General features: G+C 46.4%; 1 protein-coding gene across 1 annotated transcript in view; it reads left to right on the top strand.

Annotated features, from left to right (window-relative positions):
- Positions 1 to 5316: 5316 nt before the first annotated feature.
- The window catches only part of tlcd4b (TLC domain containing 4b), a 42714-nt gene continuing 26201 nt past the window's right edge, over positions 5317 to 21829 (top strand). The window contains exon 1 of the mRNA XM_064314821.1: positions 5317 to 5469. The gene's annotated coding sequence lies outside the window, so the exon portion shown is untranslated. The remainder of the gene's footprint in view (positions 5470 to 21829) is intronic.

The raw sequence follows: 21829 nt of genomic DNA on the forward strand, positions 1-21829 counted from the left end.
TTTATTGAATGCACATGAACTTACAAACAAAGTCAAGCCTGCGCTTAACTCAGCCGAAGCTTAACATATCCGTTCTGATGCTCTTCTGACGCCCTCTCCCTCCTCTGTCCCGTTCACGTCCCTCCTTACTGAGAAACAGAGAGCAAGGGGGAGAGCGAGAGAGAGGGAGAGAGTGAGAGGGTGAGAGAGAGAGTGAAGTTTACACTGGACCGAGTGGAAGTGTTCCAGGCGTGACCGGGGGGGACAGTGGATCCCTGTGCAGTCCCATGGCGAGTCGTGGCTGTGCAGACGTGTGGTAAATCGCTGGGACAGGCTCCGTACGTCCATCTGTACCTTGCTCAACAGGCCTGAGCCCCCACACAGCCCCTCAGTCTGCGGCTGTGCTTGTGTAAGTACAGGCCCGAGTCTGCGCTGCACAGCGCAGAACAGCACTGCACTGCACAGCACAGCACTGCACAGCACAGCTTCGCGTTTATTACTTCCTCTTTCAGTCAGTTCTGAATAGTCTTTTTTTTTTGTTAATAAATTGATTGATGCATATTTTGAGGACTGCTCATCGATTGGCTCTACTTTGTTCAGAGACAGTCAGAGCACTTGCTAAGATCTATGATTTGACCCTTCAACCTGTACTATCAGTATGATGTGGGTGTAGATGTTATTGCAATGATGGGGAATAAACTGCGTCTAAACACAGTTGTTGAATCTTTTGAATTGCTGACAAAGCAATCATAATTCGGTTTGCTTGTGTGCATGCATATTGTTGGTGAGAATATGTGTGTATGTGTATGTGTGTGTGTGTATGTGTATGCACATGTGTGTGCTTGCATGTGTGTATGTGTTCGGATGTGTGTGTGCTCGTGTGTGTGTGTGCATGTGTGTTTGTGTGTGTGCTTGTGTTTGTGTGCATCCCTGTGTGTGTTGTCTGTGCATGTGTGCGCTTGTGTTTGTGTGTCTGTGTGCATGCGTGTGTGTATGTGTGTGTGTGGGTGTGTGTGAGAGAGAGGGCAGAGAGAAAGAGCGAGAATTAGCTGGTCCAGGAAGTCAGTATGCGAGAACAAGGGAAAGAGGGAGAATAGCTAAATAACTGAAGGAAGGTGCATAGATAAGTCAAGGAAGGGGAGGAGGAAAAAAGAAGGGAAAGAAATGGAAAGGGACTGAAAGAAAAGTGTTGGGGTAATGAGGATCCTGTATTAACGGCAGGGTGCTGGGAGCTGTCTGTGGTGCTGAACACTGTCCCCTCCTACCCCAGGGCAGGATGCTGGGAGCTGTCTGTGGTGCTGAACACTGCCCCCTGCTACCCCAGGGCAGGGTGCTGGGAGCTGTCTGTGGTGCTGAACACTGTCCCCTCCTACCCCAGGGCAGGGTGCTGGGAGCTGTCTGTGGTGCTGAACACTGCCCCCTGCTACCCCAGGGCAGGGTGCTGGGAGCTGTCTGTGGTGCTGAACACTGTCCCTCCTACCCCAGGGCAGGGTGTTGGGAGCTGTCGTGGTTCTGAACACTGTCCCTCCTACCCCAGGGCAGGGTGCTGGAGCTGTCTGTGGTGCTGAACACTGTCCCCTCCTACCCCAGGGCAGGGTGCTGGGAGCTGTCTGTGGTGCTGAACACTGCCCCCTGCTACCCCAGGGCAGGGTGCTGGGAGCTGTCTGTGGTGCTGAACACTGCCCTTCCTACCCCAGGGCAGGGTGCTGGGAGCTGTCTGTGGTACTGAACACTGCCTTGCTACCCCCACCCATCAGCATCTCCACATTTTGGCACAGGGGTGGTGGGGGAGGGTCAGACCAGCACTCTGTCATACTCATAATGGGGCTGCCAGGGAGGAGAGAGAGGGAGAGGCAGAAAGAGGAAGAGAGAGGGAGAGGGGGAGAAGCGGAGAGAGGGAGAGCGGCGGGGAGGGGAAGGGAAAAGTAAAACATCTGTTTGATAATTGGGCTCCCTTTAGTATTGTAACGTACACAGACAGCTGTTTGATAATGGGCCTTCCTGGCCTGTTCTTCTGTGTCGTGCTAAACGCCACATGTGGGCTCAAAGTGAAGGGGGGCGGGGGGGGGAGAGGGGGGTGCAGGGGAGGGGAGTGATGGGAAAATTAAGGAAATGAAGTGTCCATCTTTGTGAGACCGGTGCTGCTTCATATAAAGGGTGATGGATGTATCTCCTGTGTTATTTATTTGCATTTATTTTATCATATTTGAACTGGGTGGGGGTGTTGCAGCGCGGGGTTGGGGGGCGAGGGGGTGGAGCTTGAGCGAATCGGAATAGGGAAACGGCTCACAACATCCTTTTCGGGGGGCTGTCGCCAAATCAATGCTTCCCCCACAACTGCACCCTCACCCCCATCCCCACCCCGGGTCCCGCCCTAACCCCTCCCCACAGGAGGGCGCTGGCAGGGCCGGCTGCCTTTGCGGCCCAAATTTTTGCGGCGGAACTTTTTGACGGGGAGCGTCAGCCGCGCGGGACGGTAACCGCGGTGATGGCCCGCGCTGCGGAGGGTGTGCTGGGAGGACCCAGTGGACCCCCACCGCCGACGGTGACAGTTCTGCTTGTCTTTGGGGTGCTAAGCCCTGGTTAGAGACAGCCCTGGTGACAGTTCTGCTTGTCTTTGGGGTGTGTGGTAGGTCCTGGTTAGAGACAGCCCTGGTGACAGTTCCGCTTGTCTTTAGGGTGTTAAGCCCTGGTTAGAGACAGCCCTGGTGACAGTTCCGCTTGTCTTTGGGGTGTGTGGTAGGTCCTGGTTAGAGACAGCCCTGGTGACAGTTCTGCTTGTCTTTGGGGTGCTAAGCTCTGGATAGAGACAGCCCTGGTGACAGTTCTGCTTGTCTTTGGGGTGCTAAGCCCTGGTTAGAGACAGCCCTGGTGACAGTTCTGCTTGTCTTTGGGGTGTTAAGCCCTGGTTAGAGACAGCCCTGGTGACAGTTCTGCTTGTCTTTGGGGTGTGTGGTAAGTCCTGGTTAGAGACAGCCCTGGTGACAGTTCTGCTTGTCTTTGGGGTGCTAAGTCCTGGTTAGAGACAGCCCTGGTGACAGTTCTGCTTGTCTTTGGGGTGCTAAGTCCTGGTTAGAGACAGCCCTGGTGACAGTTCTGCTTGTCTTTGGGGTGCTAAGTCCTGGTTAGAGACAGCCCTAGTGACAGTTCTGCTTGTCTTTGGGGTGCTAAGTCCTGGTTAGAGACAGCCCTAGTGACAGTTCTGCTTGTCTTTGGGGTGCTGAGTCCTGGTTGGAGACGGCCCTGGTGACAGTTCTGCTTGTCTTTGGGGTGTGTGGTAGGTCCTGGTTAGAGACAGCCCTAGTGACAGTTCTGCTTGTCTTTGGGGTGTTAAGCCCTGGTTAGAGACAGCCCTGGTGACAGTTCTGCTTGTCTTTGGGGTGCTAAGCCCTGGTTGGAGACAGCCCTGGTGACAGTTCTGCTTGGAGCTGCAGCCCTGCTAAGTCTGAGAGCAGCTGTGATCCGACAGGGGAAAGGACCCCAGACCGTCCCTCTGGAGCCCTTTAGTGGGGGCCTGTAGCAGAAATCCCAGGGCCTAATCCAGGGCTGCCTACCCCTGTTCCTGGAGGTCCACCATCCTGTAGGTTTTCATTTCAACCCTAAATTCACACCTCTGATTCTACTAATGAGCGGCTCAACGAGATCTCTTTGAGTCTGTTGAATGAGGTGTGGCTTTGTTAGGGTTGGAGTGAAAACCTACAGGACAACCGATCGCCAGGAACAGGGCTGGGCAGCTCTGACGGGTTGGTTAGATCTCCAGGAGCAGGGTTGGGGATCTCCATGCAGGAGTCCCGGAAGTCCCAGATATTCCTCAGCTAAGAGTTTCACTTTCCTTCTTAACAGTATTTTGTTCATATTGCAAACAGTGAAATCTCAGGATTTCACACGTAATATTTGACAGGCTTTGGACATTTCAGAGTAAATATGCCTGGTCTCCTTTCCACGTCCCTGACAATCGGGCTGGTCTCCATTCACAGATTCTGACCGTTCACCGAACAGGACTGGCCACTGATTGGATTGAAGATTCGCCTGGTTTTTAGTTGTGCTTTATCAATTACAGGCATTGGCAGACGTCTCTATCAGAGACGTACACAAGTTAACTAACCAGAACAAGTATGACGACCCTGAATCCGTCCAATGCGGGACACTGATGTTCAACTTGACCTGAGTTCAACTGTTACACTAACACAAGAGACAGCAAACGCACTATGGAAAAATCAGCGTAGTAAGACTCATCTGTGGCCTTAACGTTATTGCCCCTCGGTGATTAAATACTTTTCGAAGAGGGCGCAGAAAGGAAACTGAGCACGGAGAGAATACAGCAGAGAACAAACGTGCGCAGAGCTCACGGCGAGCGACCGATACGGGGCCACAGTGCAGACATTTTGTTTAATGGGCCCGGAGCTCCTACTGGAAGTCTGCTGAGATGTCTGAACATTGAGAGTATTGAATAACAGGATGTTAAGTCAGCTGATCAGAGTTTTACTGTTATTCTGTGTTAAATCTCTCTGCGTCCCGTGATTTTCAACCTCTTTCTCTTACAGGTGCTCAGCCAATGAAACGTGGCCGGTGTGGATATATATATATATATATTTTTTTAGAACATTTGTTGCTTTCCTCCTGTATGCTAATTATTTGTAACTTTACAACACTGCAATGCGTTTAATAATTTCCAGAACTCTCCCCGTTATTAAAATGGCTAATAGTACTTCGTTTGAAAGGAAATTAAATATGAAATGAGAACTTGGTTTCCTGCAGCATTATCACACGTCCCTTGTTTTCCAGGGTCTTTGATGATGATCCCGTCTGATGTGTGGACCTCCACATCTCTCCATCTCTCTCATCCCTCCATCTCTCTCATCCCCCCATCTCTATGATCCATTCATCTCTCTCAACCCTTATCACTTTCATCCCTCCATCTCTCTCATCCTTTCATTGCTTTCATCCATCCATCTCTCTCATCCCCCCATCTCTATGATTCCTTCATCTCTCCCAACCCTTATCACTCTCATCCCTCCATTGCTTTCATCCCTCCATCTCTCTCATCCTTCCATTGCTTTCATCCATCCATCGCTCTCATTCCTCCATCTCTCTAATCCCTTCATCTCTCTCTCTCTCCTAGCAGAAGGACCGGTGGGAAGCAGGAGGGATGAGATGGAGAAAGAGAAAGAAAGAGAGAGAGAGAGAGAGATTGGGGGAGAAAGAAAAAGGCGGAGGCTGATAAGGTGCTCTTGTCTCAGCCACGGGTATTCTTGGGTTATAATACAGATGTGGATGTTATTGCTTGAGAATACGCGTAGCTGAGGGGACGCTGCCAACGACCAGCTGCCTCAGAAGAGGAGGAACATCAGCCTCCCCCCCTCCAAAAAAGGGCTGCTGCTCTGAACCCTAAAAGGCCGACTTGGGGGGGTCATTCCCTGTTCCAGGTTCCAGATTCCTCTCCGGGACATCGGGGTCAGGACGCCCAGGACGCAGACCGGCTTCATCAGGGTAAGGACCTCTTTAAAACTGCATTATGCGTCACATTTGCTGTGTCTACCTTTGTCACTCTTGTTATTGCTTTGCTTCATTTTTTTTTTTTTTTGCAAGATGGATGCTCTGACTCAGAGGATTATGGGTAACATAAATTCCACTACGGGTTACATAAGAGTTGATTGTAAGCCAAGCGCGGAGTTGATGGGACTTGTGGCAAGCCAAAGCTACCGTAAAACGGCTAATTCAGAACAGGAAGTGGATACGAGCTGGAACAGGAGTGGGTACGAGCTGGAACAGGAATACATCAGACCGAAAATATAAATCTTGTTCCCAGACGGCGGTTTTGTCGTGCCGCGGGGAGGAAAATTACTGCACACAACGATATTGATTTGAAAAGGGGAGGGGCAACTGGCTTTCAAAAGGCACCAGAATTACAGGGACTGCGAATAGCAGACAGAACTCTGCTGCAGACAGGCTGCGTGTAGCAGGAGATTTCGGAGAGAAAAGTTCAGGGCTGGAGGGCTGCGGGGCACTGCTGTGTCAGGTGCGGTTCTGTTGGAGCGAGCAGACGGACGTGTCTGCTCATGGCAAGCCGTACGCTCCTTGAAAGATGGATCAGTCTTCATTTTGCGCAGTCACTGTTTTCACTGAAGTCGTTACCTGCCACTGTTCAGATGCGTGGGTGGACCCAACGGTCAGGTATCAGATCCAGACCCACAAGTGTCTGGTATGACTGGCAGCCCCATAGAGCCGTGCAGTCAGCCATGACAACCATGTTGCATCACTCACCTGTGACCCCCCCCCCCCCCCCCCCCCCCGCCGGGTCACCTGGGTGCCTGTAGTCTGCTGGCTCACACTGTGGATGAAGCGCCTTCCTTTCACTCATGTCTGTGAAAGCTCAGTGTGTCAGAGGGCCTCAGTGTGTCAGAGGCCTCAGTGTGTCAGAGGCTGCAGTGTGTCAGAGGGCCTCAGTGTGTCAGAGGCCTCAGTGTGTCAGAGGGCCTCAGTGTGTCGAGGATGGTGCAGTGTGTCAAGGCTCATGTGCCAGCTGCAGTGTGTCAGAGGCTGCAGTGTGTCAGAGGCTGCACTGTGTCAGAGGCTGCAGTGTGTCAGAGGCTGCAGTGTGTCAGAGGCTGCACTGTGTCAGAGGCCTCAGTGTGTCAGAGGCTGCAGTGTGTCAGAGGGCCTCAGTGTGTCAGAGGCTGCAGTGTGTCAGAGGCTGCAGTGTGCTGCAGTGTGTCAGAGGCCTCAGTGTGTCAGAGGCTGCAGTGTGTCAGAGGGCCTCAGTGTGTCAGAGGCTGCAGTGTGCTGCAGTGTGTCAGAGCCTGCAGTGTGTCAGAGGCTGCAGTGTGTCAGAGGCGTCAGTGTGTCAGCGCCTGCAGTGTGCTGCACTGTGTCAGAGGCGTCAGTGTGTCAGAGGCTGCAGTGTGCTGCAGTGTGTCAGAGGCTGCAGTGTGTCAGAGGCGTCAGTGTGTCAGAGGCCTCAGTGTGTCAGAGGCGTCAGTGTGTCAGAGCCTGCAGTGTGCTGCAGTGTGTCAGAGCCTGCAGTGTGCTGCAGTGTGTCAGAGGCGTCAGTGTGTCAGAGCCTGCAGTGTGTCAGAGGCGTCAGTGTGTCAGAGGCTGCAGTGTGTCAGAGGGCCTCAGTGTGTCAGAGGCTGCAGTGTGTCAGAGGGCCTCAGTGTGTCAGAGGCTGCAGTGTGTCAGAGGCTCAGTGTCAGAGGCTGCAGTGTGTCAGAGGCTCAGTGTGTCAGAGGCTGCAGTGTGTCAGAGGCTCAGTTTAGAGTGAGTGTGTCAGATGGTGCTGCAGTGTGTAGCTGCAGTGTGTCAGAGGCTCAGGTGTCAAGGTGTGTCAGAGGGTCAGTGGTCAGAGGCCTGCAGTGTGTCAGGAGGCTGCAGTGTGTCAGAGGCTTGCAGTGTGTCAGAGGCTCAGTGTGTCAGGAGGCTGCAGTGTGTCAGAGGCTGCAGGCTGTCAGAGGCTCAGTGTGTCAGAGGCTGCAGTGTGTCAGAGGCTACAGTGTGTCAGAGGCTGCAGTGTGTCAGAGGCTGCAGTGTGTCAGAGGCTGCAGTGTGTCAGAGGCCTCAGTGTGTCAGAGGCTGCAGTGTGTCAGAGGCTGCACTGTGTCAGAGGCTGCAGTGTGCCTCAGTGTGTCAGAGGCTGCAGTGTGCCTCAGTGTGTCAGAGGCTGCACTGTGTCAGAGGCGTCAGTGTGTCAGAGGCTGCAGCGTGCCTCAGCGTGCTGATCTATGTCCTCCTGCATTGATGGATGGGATTGCAGTGCTGAGGATGGATGCTGAATGCTGCTGGGCTTTCCAATAGGGCAGAAAGAGAGGAGGAAGCATGAAAAGTGAAAATGTGTGTCTGTAGGCTGGGGTTTGGCAATGAGAGCCTTGCTCTTTGCTGTGTTTGTGGGGAAAATAAACGAGCGAATATGAAGAACTGCAAAAAGCGCGGAAGTGCACAGCCATACAGCCCATAGGGAGGGGGCGTGAAAGCTGAGGGACGGGGGGGGGGGTCAAATTATTTTTTAATCCCATTATTTAATTTTACAACCCCTGGATTGTAGTTCAGGTCTGTTAAAATGGGGTTTAATCAGATTATGCAAATCCCCTCATTTCACAGTTGGAAGACATGCGTTTAATCCGAATACGGTCCCAGCCAAGCCCCCTACAGCACGCCCCCCTCCTCTCACCACCACCAGCACACAACCCCCCCACACACACACACCATACCCTACCACCAAACCCACCACCCTCCCCCATCCCAATCCCCTTCCCCACCCCAACACACCACACACAAACCCTCCCCCCCAACACACACACACACCACCCCTATCCCCCAAACCCCCCCCCCCCAACCCCAACACCCTATCATCACACACCCCCACAACCACAACACACACCACCACTATCCCCAACCCCCTCCCCAACACCCACATACAACCCCACACTACCACACCCCCTTCCCACCCCTCCCACCACACACACACACACACACCTACCCAAACCCTTCCACCCAACACCATCCCTACACCCCCACACACACACACACACACCCCATCCCCAAATCCCCCAACCCAACCATCGCACTACTACCCCCCCAAACACTACCCCATTCCCCAATCTCCCCTGCCCAACCCCAACAGCACCAGCACTACCAGCCCCAATAACGTGTGTGTGTGCATGTGTACGTGTGTGTATATGTGTGTGTGTGTGTGTGTGTTTGTGAATACTCAGGGAAATGTGTTTATGAGCAGAATGGCCTCTCTTGTCCCTCGTTTTCTCCTATTATTTCTTCATCTTCATCTCCATTTCACCGGCTCATTGCCGATTTTTCTAACCCGCCTTTTGCAGGCGAGCCTGTAGATCCTCCTAAAGGGGACCGGCAGAAAGACGGGCCTCTGCTCCTCCGTTCTGCAGTGAGCCAAACTCAGCCTGTTTGCTGCTGCTGGCACATTGCTGTCAGAGACGGGCCCCCTCACGCTACACAAGTAACTTTTCATAGGCAGGAAGTGCAGCTGAAGATGAGGCAAACTTATCCCTATGCAGCCAGCTTTTAAGAAAGCACAGAGAAAGCAGAATTCTCCATGCCAGACCCCTCCACAGAGACATGCCACGGCACTGTGTGGTGTAAGAATGACAAAATACGACACTCGTATAGCAAAGTACAAAAATGTAGTTTGTATTAAAATACATTTTTGTCGGAGCAACCCATTTTTTGTTACATTAAAATAGCTTTAATTGTTTGATTGTCCTTAGAAGGCATAAGTCATAACCACTTTCACTTATATGTACAGTTATCAGATGCAATGTTCGTCATTCAGCAATGACTGCGTTCAGTACCATAAGCATGAAATGGCATACATGAAAGATTTATTTAACATAACATAAAATAGCATAATGATAAGAACAGGCCATTCAGCTCAACAATGCTCGCCATTTTCTACATTTGACACATTTTTTGCGTAACGTCAGTTATGATTGTGATTGTTTGCATCTCATTTTTCACGCGTACTTGATGTTTTTATACCGTACGGACTGCCTTTGGTGTCTCATTCGAAAGAGGGGAAGCTGGCGAGGCTGGGAGACGTGAACGAAGGGGAACAGAAGGGGAACACTGGGAGATTGGGGCGTCATCACCGTTGCCGTTTGACTTGTACCATTCTGATTTTTTTTGTCATATTTATTCCCCCCCCCCCCTCCTCCTTCCAACCCCCCCATTGTCTGGGCAGCCAGGGGGATCTGTGATTAACTCTCGTAATTGAATTGTGTCCGAAGACCTGAGGAACACGTGAACGTCTTATGAGTTGTGGCAGCCGTGCAGAGAAGGGGACGCGTTACGAGCAGGACTGCGGCTGCTATTATCATAAGCATCTGTCTGTCTCTCAGCCTGGTGCTCTTCTACCCATATTTCCGCATATTTCACAAGTGTGTGTGTGTGTGTGTGTGTGTGAGTGTGTGTGTGTGTGTATGTGTGTGTGTGTGTGATTGTGCGTGTGTGTGTGTGTGCGTGCCACACACACAAACACACACGTGTGTGCGTACGTGTGAGTGTGTGTGTGTGTGTGTGCACGGTATGTGTGTGTATGTCATGTGCATACCATATTAAAAACCACGGAAGCAATTATGTTTCATGATACATAACATGCTCTTGCTTGTTCGTTACTAGGTGTATGCCTTGAGAATAAATAGATAAAGATAGAAATAAATAAATAACAATCACGCACATAGCTCTGGGTGCCTAGCAACTGAATCCCTTGGTTGCCCAGGCAACGGTTGCTGCAGAATGGGAGGTGATTGGCAACCGTGACAACGAGGAGGGAATGACATTTGACCCTGCATGCAGCCTGCAGGGGGGGGGGTCGAGAAAGGAGAGGCAAATTAATAATCATTTAAATATTTATCTTCAAACTCCTGCTTGTACATTGCCCTGTGTCAAGCCTTCTTCCTGTCAAACACGTTTGCTCACTGCAAACATGCACATAAACACACACACACACACACACACACTCACAAATATGCATGCATACATTCATACATTCGCTCATGCATGCAAACACACACACATATAGACACATATACACACCCACATGTATGAATGCACATGCATACAAGCACTCACACTCACACACACACATTCACTCACGCAACCACATGCATGCATACATTTGTACATGCACACATGCACGCACATACACACACACACACACACTCACGCACGCACGCACATACACACGCACTCACTCACGCATGCACACACACACACACTCACGCACGCACATACACACACCACACACACACACACACACACTCACGCACGCACATACACACGCACTCACTCACGCACATACACACGCACTCACGCAACCGCATGCATACATTCGTACATGCACACATGCACGCAAACACACACACACACACACACACACTCACGCACGCACATACACACGCACTCACTCACACATGCACACACACACACTCACGCACGCACATACACACGCACTCACTCACGCATGCACACACACACACACTCACGCACGCACATACACACGCACTCACTCACGCATGCACACCACACACACTCACGCACGCACATACACACGCACTCACTCACGCATGCACACACACACACACTCACGCACTCACTCACACATGCACACACACACACACTCACGCACGCACATACACACACACACACACTCACGCACGCACATACACACACACACACTCACGCACGCACATACACACGCACTCACTCACGCATGCACACACACACACACTCACGCACGCACATACACACGCACTCACTCACGCATGCACACACACACACACTCACGCACGCACATACACACGCACTCACTCACGCATGCACACACACTCACTCACACACACACACGCACGCACGCATGCACCCACACACACACACACGCATACACACAGACACACACACACACATGCAGTAAAATGAAATCATCCTTGAATCAATCAGGACGGTATTGTTTTATTCGCGCTGTGTCAGACAGGCATGTAATTGGCGGTGAGCAGCCAGCCTTTTGCATTCGGACACGAGGGTCTCTCGCCCCCCCCTCTCACCCCGGTTCTTTAAGGTGTGTGTGATTAATGGGCTGCTAATTGGTGTGTAATCTTATCTAATTGGCTTCGCAGCTCTTACGGGTGGTAAGGGTCACTCAGAACATGACAATCAGACTGACCAGTAATCAGGATACTGAAGGAAAAAGATAAAAATGTGAAATTTCATTGAGGCCTGGTACACCTCAGCCTGTGTCCTGATTTACATACAAGTTTAAATCATGTTTTAAGTAAGGTGAATACTAAAAGGGCATGTCATTTTCAATCTCCTATTCAGTTGGGTCAGACATTTTCTATTTTAATATGGGTCATATATTCTTTATTTTCTGTTTTTGAAGGCATTTCTAATTATTCTTATAATAATAATAACTATTATTATTATTATTATTATTATACAATGATAATAATCATAACAATAATAATCATAATAATAATAATAATAATAACTTTGTTTATATAAATGTTTTTACCAACTTTCGCAGGTAGCACTTTCACATTACAAAGCAGAGAAATGAATAACATAGACGTTAAACCCAGAAATAGCGGCCGTAGAGTGATAGCAGAGGGGATCCGCTGCTTTTTTTTCCCCCCACATAATTAACGAAGCATTCCTGTTCATTTCTCACCACGTCGCGCACGTGAGCGGAGATGATGTCACTCCCCGGGGCTTCAGGAAGGGCGTGATTCGTTCCCTTTGACTGCTGGTGACCTTTGCCCTTTGGCTCAGTGAGGTAATTGTGTCCCCTGCCGTGTGATGTGGGCCAGCAGACGGCAGCCATTTTTAAGCCTGCCCTGGGCCCACCCCAGGGACATAAGCCACTGTGTAGGTCTCGTTCGTTTTAATTTGCTGTCAAAAAAAATAAATAATAATTCTGGTACAAATTGTTCAACAGTAGGCCCAGCACCCTAAAATTCTGAATAACGCTTTTGTTTATTTTCCACCATTTTCCGAGTGCCCGACTGACCGTGGGGGGGGTGGCTGGTAAGCCCCTCCCTTCCGTAACTGGCTGCTGCTCCCCCCTGTAAGGCCGTGAGCCACATCAGGCACGGGCCCAGTCTGGTAACCCTGCCACACTGAAATTGTCCACCCCTGAGTGTCTGTTGCAGCCGATTATGCACTCGGGACAGAACCAGTCCGGGTTTGGGGTTCGGTCCCTACACAGTGTATCACACTTACGCACTGCCCAGCTCCTGTTCTTGATTGACAGATGTGGCGAACTCCGCACGCGGCTGAGCACGGCGGTCCTGAAGGCATCGCGGCGCATTCCCCCCCCCACGCCTCCAGGGCGCTAAAGCTGTCACACCTGCGCCAGTCCAGCACAGTCCAGCACAGTCCAGCACAGTCACTGTTACAGGCGGAGGCCGCCCCACAAAGCCACGGTCTGCTGTAAAAACGAGTCTGTGCATGACTGCGTGCACATCGGCAACAGCAAGCACAGGAGCTTTTTTAAAAAGAAATGTGTGGGTGTTACATTTTACAGAAAGGACTGTGCAAAAAAAAAAATTTTTTTTTTTTTTAAATGGCTGTGACCGCCCACTGTCCTCTTTTGACGCCCCCGCACACAGAATCCAAGCTAAGGCGAAACCATTACTCAACAGAATATGACCACGGCAACTGCGAAAATCTGACTTGTGCTGCAGACGATGTCACCTGATCTGAGCGTGAACGTGAAAGCCCCAGAATCGGGGAGCGGGGGTCAAGAGGCGGGGGGGGGGGGAACCCTGTATTTGACACAGGTCTGGTTTTGCTCAAGTCCTGCGATAGATTGGCGACCTGTCCAGGGTGTATTCCTGCCTCTCTCCCAATGCATGCTGGGATAGGCTCCAGCACTCCCCCGGGCCCCTCCCAGGATAAGCGGGTATAGATAATGGATGGACGGATGGACGAATGTTCAAGCAAATGCAAAAATAAAATTGTTTACTATTCACCAATATTGCCCCAGGCAATAACTGTAACCATGACTTTGATGTTACAGTGTCTGGCCTGAAAGTCTGTGTGTTAGGTTTGGCATGTAAATGATGCAGGCATTGATCCCACAGTGCACTGGTGTTATGTCACCTAGTGGCATGTGTCAGGGTTCTGGTTGGTCCAAAGATAAATTGGGAAACGTATTTTCCCCATTTAAGAATATTATTCCCAATGTGGGATTATTAGACATACTTCAATACACCGGCCTATAGCAGGTGCTGTATAAAGACATCAGCCATTGACCCGTTTTGTTTTTTTTCCCAGTTTTTTCAAGAAACTTTTTTTTTTAAATAAAATAAATTTGGGTATTTCTGCAAGGTTACAATTACAACGAGACGGTCTTGCAAAGAGCATATTAGTCCCAACGTACGGCTTAATAAAAGTTTTGATGACAATCTGAATTAATGTTTGTACTTACAATTATTATTATTATTAGTAGTAGTAGTAGTAGTAGTAGTAGTATTACTATTATTCAATTCCATTGCCTCGGTTGTGTTTCGCTCAGTTATGATTTGCGAATTATTTGGTGTTTATAAATGATTCGGCTCAGGTTCCCCTTAAGTGAGTGCTCACACATACGAGACGAGAATAGCTTTCCTCACAAAAACCGCCTCTCGCAAACAGGATGGCTATGCGTTAAAAGACTACGCCACCGTTGCCACGGGCAGTTTTTCATTTTTCTCTGAAGAACCCACTCTTGCTTTAAAAAAAAAAAAAATATATATATATATATATATATATATTTTTATTTTTTTATTTTTTTTTTTTATAAAAAACGAACACTTTTGTGTCCTTTGAACTATCAAGCATTAGAAGTACGGAGAATCAGTATCTCCACCCCCGGCATAGCACATAAAACTTTGCTGTTAGCTGTAAGTGAACTTACCAGCGCGAGTACAACTAATCACTAACTGCTATTTTTAAATGTATCAGCTTCTGAAAGACAGAGTTTATATGTTAGAATTCAGTAAATTAATTCCGACCGTGGCGACATTACATATACCAAATGGTTGGTTGAATGCTGTATGTTTTCTCGTCAATGTTATGCACGAAGTTTAGCTTTCTCTATTTTATAGTTTTGGGGGGTTTGTATTGTTGCACCAATTTTAAATTCAAAGCGCTTGTGCTGAAAACAGTTTCGCTAGATGGCGCTATACTTCATACATTTTAGGGTAGACCTACTTCATTGATTGTGCAATATAGGCTATGGCTTACATGTTTGTTATTACTTTGGTGGAGCTGATAGAGAAATCGAGTTGTTGATGGGCTTGTATTTCTTAATATTTTTGTAAACGATTCGTTATGTAGGCTACACGTGCTGCACGTATTCACTAATCTTGAAATCACCTAGATGACTCACCATATTTTTCTGGGCATAGGCTACTACAATGCAGTCGCATACAAACAGCGATCTTCGATTCTGCGCACACACTGTGCAACATTGATCCAGCTATAAATAATAGCAAAGCCGTCACGCGGGAGGTGAGCCTCCCGCTCTGTGGCTACGTGCAGTATACAGCAGGGTTGCCGCCAATAAGCCGCTATTTACTCCATTCAATTGGAAATAATACTTTTACGGTAAAATACTACTTTCTCTTATCATATTTACCGCAGAAACTATTTCATATACCAGGCTGTACTACATTCCCACCCACACACACCAGTAGTTTTGACAGCTTCCTTGTAGGCTACAAGCAGTGTTTACCTATGTAGACGGGTGTAGACCTGGCTGTGACCCATGTTTATTAGGTTATTGTCTGCGTTATGTTTGAGGCAGATACATGTAAACTACATGCTTTAATTGTGCTTTTCCTGCACAATTTGTGCTGTGTTGGTATATTAAATTGATTAATATAATGTTAACGTCACAGTTTGAGGTTGAAAAGTGTAGGCCTACTTATATTTAGGGGTCCAAGCAGCGAAGCTGGTGGAACCCTATTGTATCTGTTAGGATTATTAGGGGTCCAAGCAGCGAAGCTGGTGGAACCCTATTGTATCTGTTAGGATTATTCTTATTATTATTAGGGGTCCAAGCAGCGAAGCTGGTGGAACCCTATTGTATCTGTTAGGATTATTCTTATTATTATTATTATTATTTTTCTCCGCTAAAAGTGTCTGAGGCTCAGCACCCATAAGTCCTGGAGCAACCAAATTTGGCAGGTGGGTTCCTATGGGCCCCCACTACTCAGGCACTAAAAACCATGTACGTCGGCCAGATGGTGGCGCTATAACAAAGGGTTTTGCGTAAAAGGCCATAACTCCCACACCATAAGTTAGATCAACACAAAACTTTATAGATCCATGCCTCTGAACGTGCTCTATACTTTTGCCATTGGGACCACCTGTGTCCGCCATATTGTTTTCCCGCCATTTTAACTTTATCGTTGGGGCGTGGCAGCTTTCTCCGCTAAAATGTCTGAGGCTCAGCAACCATAAGTCCTAGAGCAACCAAATTTTGCAGGTGCGTTCCTATGGCCCCCCACTACTCAAGCACTAAAAATCACCCATGTCGGCCAGATGGTGGCGCTATAACAAAGGGTCATACTTTAAAAGGTCATAACTCCCACACCGTAAGTCCGATCAACACAAAACTTCATTGACCGATGCATCTGAATGTGCTCTACAACTTTGCTTTTGGGACCACCTATGTCCGCCATATGGTTTGCCCGCCATTTGGCCGTTTCTATTAGGTGGGGTGCGGAAGAGATGTGGCTCCAAATCTAAACGGTTACGACATCGAGTAAACTTCTTTACGGCAAGGGACAACCATGGCGACGCAAGTAATCCGACACCGTAGGGTCTAGTTTTTAGCAGTGAAAGCACGGTCTGACAGTGCCACCTAGCGTGCATGCTAGGATAGGCTACCCAAAGTTTTTCAGTAAAACCTTTCTGAGAGGACGAATAATTACTTTTCTTTGGCATGGATCCATTTGAAGACAGTATCGGGTGAGTTCCTTAAGTCTTTAAATCTGTCATTATGGTGAGAAAAAGCTAAACCATTTTATTGGTAGTTTTTGAGTTTCTGCAAACCCGCGAAAACACGCTGGTATAATAAAACAATGACGGGAATACATACATAGTCCGCTTCGTTCCGTTGCTACCATTCCATAACAGACTATCTTGTGTCTACAGCTGCAGTTTCTCGCTGCAATTTCTAACATTGAATATTCACAAAAGACGCAATTTATACTGTACTCTGCCAATGTCTACATAAATAATACGCTACGGTAAAGCTTTGAGAGGATGAATCATTACTTTTCTTTGACATGGATCCATTTGAAGACAATAACAGGTGAGTTCGTTTACTCTTTAAATCCGTCATTATGCTGAGAAACAGCTAAACCATTTCATTTATGGGTTCTGAGTTTATGTGCAAACGCGCGAAAACACGCTGGTTTAATGAAATAATAACGGTAGCCTAATACATATATAGTCCGCTTCGTTCCGTTGCTACCATAACATAACGACCTAGAGCTGCAGTTTCTCGCTGCAATTACTAATATTGAATATAAACAAAAGACGCAATTTATGCTGTAGTCTGCCAATGTCTAAATAAATAATACGGTCTATTTGAAGACAATATCGGGTGAGTTCGTTTAGTCTTTAAATCCGTCATTATGCTGAGAGAAATCGTATTCTCAATTTAATCTCTCAATTGACTGTAAGCTTTGGGTTGTAACTAGGTAGTTGTTTCGTAGGTGACTTAACTCGTCTTAACTATTGCTTGTATTTCTGCATAGACTGCGTTGTTGCTGTTCTTGTAGTTAGTGTTAATCAGTTTAACCTATAGGGTCCAAGTTGAACCATGCGGTTGTTCCCTGCTCTTAGAACGGTAGGCTGCTGCCCTCTAGGGTTTTCGACACACTTGTTCCTGGTTATGGTTATACATTTTGTTGTACGTCGCTCTGGATAAGAGCGTCTGCCAAATGCCTGTAATGTAATGTAATGCAATATTCCGTAGCAACAAGATAAACCCGACATTAGCCCTACAATATGCCAATACAGCAGTGAAAACGCTGCTCACTCAATAACGAAATAAACAAGACAATTTTTTTAATTATACCATGTCATTCTACAGTCAATATCTGGGACTAAACATTGAATGAATATACAATTTTACCATTGGTTTTACGCGTAGAGATGTCCCTTTTGCGACTGAGTGGTCATATATTGTCTCGGACAATCCGTTTGTGATTCCTGTTGCTTACGGCGTTGTCGCCGTTTTTCGTACGATTTGGCTTCATTGACAGTTCATTTATTCAGTAGGTGAGAGTATAAGCTTTCTAACGATGTATAACATGTATGATTTTGCATTTCGAATAGCATTTTATAGTTCAGCGCAACGGAATATTTCCTTATCGCATTCACTTGCGGATTCACTGTGGCGTAGCATAAAAGACGATTCACCTAACTAAACGTTGTCAACGATTTTCATAATTTCTTGTAGAGTAGCCTACTATTATTATTGAGGACTTCAGGGCTTAGCTAAGCCATTTCTTTGCTGATAGACCTATCTGAAATCGTTTTCTGACGCAAAACAGAAGCGGATAGGACTTTGTCATTGATTTTCTGTCTCTATACTAGGCTACTAAACACAGATAAAATGTCACGTTGCTATGTAAGTATTACTGCTCAAAATATTTCGGTTATATACGTTCTTTTCGTTATATACGTTCCTTTTGAAATTGGGTGTCTTTAAATAGGTTAGTGGTATTATATAATGCGGGTTTTCACACTGCAATGTAAGCGTTAGTGTAATAGTTTTTGTGACCCATGGAACAGTGATGACGAGAGTGTTGGAACGTTGCTAAAATGTGGTGGACGGTTGAAAATTATTTTCGTCCCATCTCCATCCGTCATTAGGCTATGCTGAGAAATAGCTAAACCATTTTTATTGATAGTAATTGAGTTTCTCTGCAAACGGGCGAAAACACGCTGGTATAATAAAACAATGACGGTAAATATAATAAAACAATGACGGTAAATATAGCCTATATATGTAGTCCGCCTCATTCCGTTGTTACCATAATATAACAAACTTTCTTGTGTCTACAGCTGCAGTTTCTCGCTGCAATTACTATTGAATATAAACAAAAGACGCAAATGCTGTAGTCTGTCAATGTCTACATAAATAATAAGGGATACTTCGCGCAGCACGCATGTTAGCAGGAATGTCCCGTTGATTTTTCGTTTCGTTTTTTTAATGTCGTATTTATTAGGCTATATGAAATATGTATTATTATCCTATCTGTCTCTGAGGCGCTCTGAAATGTGCATTCTCTGCTAAGCTGAGCAATGGATTGGAATATGTGTCTGAGGTAGTGTTGCAGGGTATACCAAAACTTCAGCACTTTCTTGGTACTTAAAAAAAAAAAAAAAAACGGTTTCGTATTTGAATTTTCCGACTTTCGATAGTTTTGCGTCAAATGTAAAAGCCAGGGAAATGTGTCTCCCGCATTACTGATTTAGAGGATGAAAAGTGTAGTTTGTCAGAATCTTCGCTAGATGGCAGTAGCAACGAAGGTTGCCAAGTGAGGTGACCTGCGCTTGTGCATTCTCTTCCCTGATACAGCGCAAGCTTTGATTCAGTTCACTTCAGTAGCAATAGGTGTTCCAATTTGGAAATATTTTATTATAGATAGATGCTGTATTGTTATTACAATATGCTGTTTTTAAATCTATTTAAAGGTGAAAGACCTGTTTTAAAGATTATTTAGTTTACAACTGTTTAATTTTTGAAATATATTTAACATGTTTTTCTATTGTTCAGTGTTGTAACACTATAGGCCTATGCATATTAATATGTTGAAGAGGCTTCAACTTAAAGGTTGTTAATAAACCATGAATTAGAAAATGAGGTCAACCCTTGTGAACATTACGTTTCTGATCTATTAAGGTAATTACAGTATCGTTAGGTACCGAGTATCGAATTAGCACCCTTTAAGTTTCAAGTATCATTTCAGTATTGAGTATCGTAATACTAAACCTGGTATCAGTATCAAAGTCAAAATTTCGGTATCGTGACAACACTAGTGTGACGCCTTTTTTAGTTGCGGCGCAGAAACACTGCAGCTGTGCATGCACACCGGACCATCTACGTGTTATGACATGCCATCTAAGTGTTACGACATATTAAAGGCCTTGACGGGAAGCGGCCAGGACACATCCATGGCGACGTAACTAAGTCATACGACAGCGTCTCTTAGCTCAAAATTGGCCATAAGTCATCAATATATCATACGATCATCGTGATATTCAGTAGATATGTTGGGTGAAGGCATATGATCGTGAGGACAAAGCCATTTTAAAATCGCTCCATAGGGGGCGCGATGCTGCCACTGCTTGGACCCCTTCCAACGCCGCTTGCGGCTTTAATTATTATTATTTTTCTCCGCTAAAAGTGTCTGAGGCTCAGTAACCATAAGTCCTGGAGCAACCAAATTTGTCAGGTTGGTTCCTATGGGCCCCCACTACTCAGGCACTAAAAATCACGTATGTCGGCCAGATGGTGGCGCTATAACAAAGGGTAACGCGTACAAGGCCATAACTCCCACACCATAAGTTAGATCAACACAAAACTTCATCGACATATGTATCTGAACGTGCTCTACAACTTTGCCATTGGCCCCACCTATGTCCGCCATATTGTTTGCCCGCCATTTAGACTTTTTAGTTGGGGCGTGGCAGTTTTCTCCACTAAAATGTCTGAGGCTCAGCAACCATAAGTTGTAGACCAACCAAATTTGGCAGGTGGGTTCCTATGGCCCCCCACTACTCAGGCACTAAAAATCACCTATGTCGGCCAGATGGTGGCGCTATAAGAAAGGATCATACTTTAAAAGGCCATAACTCCCACACCGTAAGTCAGATCAATACAAAACGTCATCGACTGATGCATCTGAATGTGCTCTCCAACTTTCCTATTGGGAGCACCTATGTCCGCCATATGGTTTGCACACCATTTGGACTTTTTCATTAGGTGGGGTGCGGAAAAGCTGGAGCTCCAAATCTAAACGATTACGACATCGAGTAAACTTCTTTACGGCAAGCGACAACCATGGCGACGCAAGTAATCCGACACCGTAGGTCTAGTTTTTAGCAGTGAGGAGACGGTCTGACACTGCCACCTAGCGTGCATGCTAGGATAGGCTACCCAAAGTTTCTTAGTAAAAGCTTTCTGAGAGGATGAATAATTACTTTTCTTTGGCATGGATCCATTTGAAGACAGTATCGGGTGAGTTCGTTAAGTCTTTAAATCTGTCGTTCTGCTGAGAAATAGCTAAACCATTTCATTGATAGGTTCTGAGTTTCTGAGCAAACGCGCGAAAACACGCTGGTATAATGAAACAATGACGGTAGCCTAATACATATATAGTCCGCTTAGTTCCGTTGCTACCATAACATAACGACCTACAGCTGCAGTTTCTCGCTGCAATTACTAATATTGAATATTAACAAAAGACGCAATTTATCCTGTAGTCTGTATCTTTGGCAAACTCTGGACTTTTACTATAGAAGATGCTTTGCCTAATGTATTTAGATTTTCTTGTTTATGTAATTGTTTGTAATGACTTGTATAATTGAAATAAAGTTATTTTATTTTAAAAAAGTACAGTCCATTTCATTGATAGGTTCTGAGTTTCTGTACAAACGCGCAAAAACACGCTGGTATAATGAAACAATGACGGTAGCCTAATACATATATAGTCCGCTTCGTTCCGTTGCTACAATAACATAAAGACCTACAGCTGCAGTTTCTCGCTGCAATTACTAATATTGAATGTAAACAAAATACGCAATTTATGCTGTAGTCTGTATCTTTGGCAAACTCTGGACTTTTAATATAGAAGATGCTTTGCCTAATGTATTTAGATTTTCTTGTTAATGTAATTGTCTGTAATAACTTGTATAATTTAAATAAAGTTTATTTATACAAAAAAGTAAAGTCCATTTCATTGATAGGTTCTGAGTTTCTGTGCAAACGCGCGAAAACACGCTGGTATAATGAAACAATGACGGTAGCCTAATACATATGTAGTCCGCTTCGTTCCGTTGCTACAATAACATAAAGACCTACAGCTGCAGTTTCTCGCTGCAATTACTAATATTGAATGTAAACAAAAGACGCAATTCATGCTGTAGTCTGTATCTTTGGCAAACTCTGGACTTTTAATATAGAAGATGCTTTGCCTAATGTATTTAGATTTTCTTGTTTATGTAATTGTCTGTAATAACTTGTATAATTTAAATAAAGTTTATTTATAAAAAAAGTAAAGTCCATTTCATTGATAGGTTCTGAGTTTCTGTGCAAACGCGCGAC

Source organism: Anguilla rostrata, chromosome 17, assembly GCF_018555375.3.
Source record: "Anguilla rostrata isolate EN2019 chromosome 17, ASM1855537v3, whole genome shotgun sequence".
In the NCBI taxonomy this organism is placed as follows: Eukaryota; Metazoa; Chordata; class Actinopteri; order Anguilliformes; family Anguillidae; genus Anguilla; species Anguilla rostrata.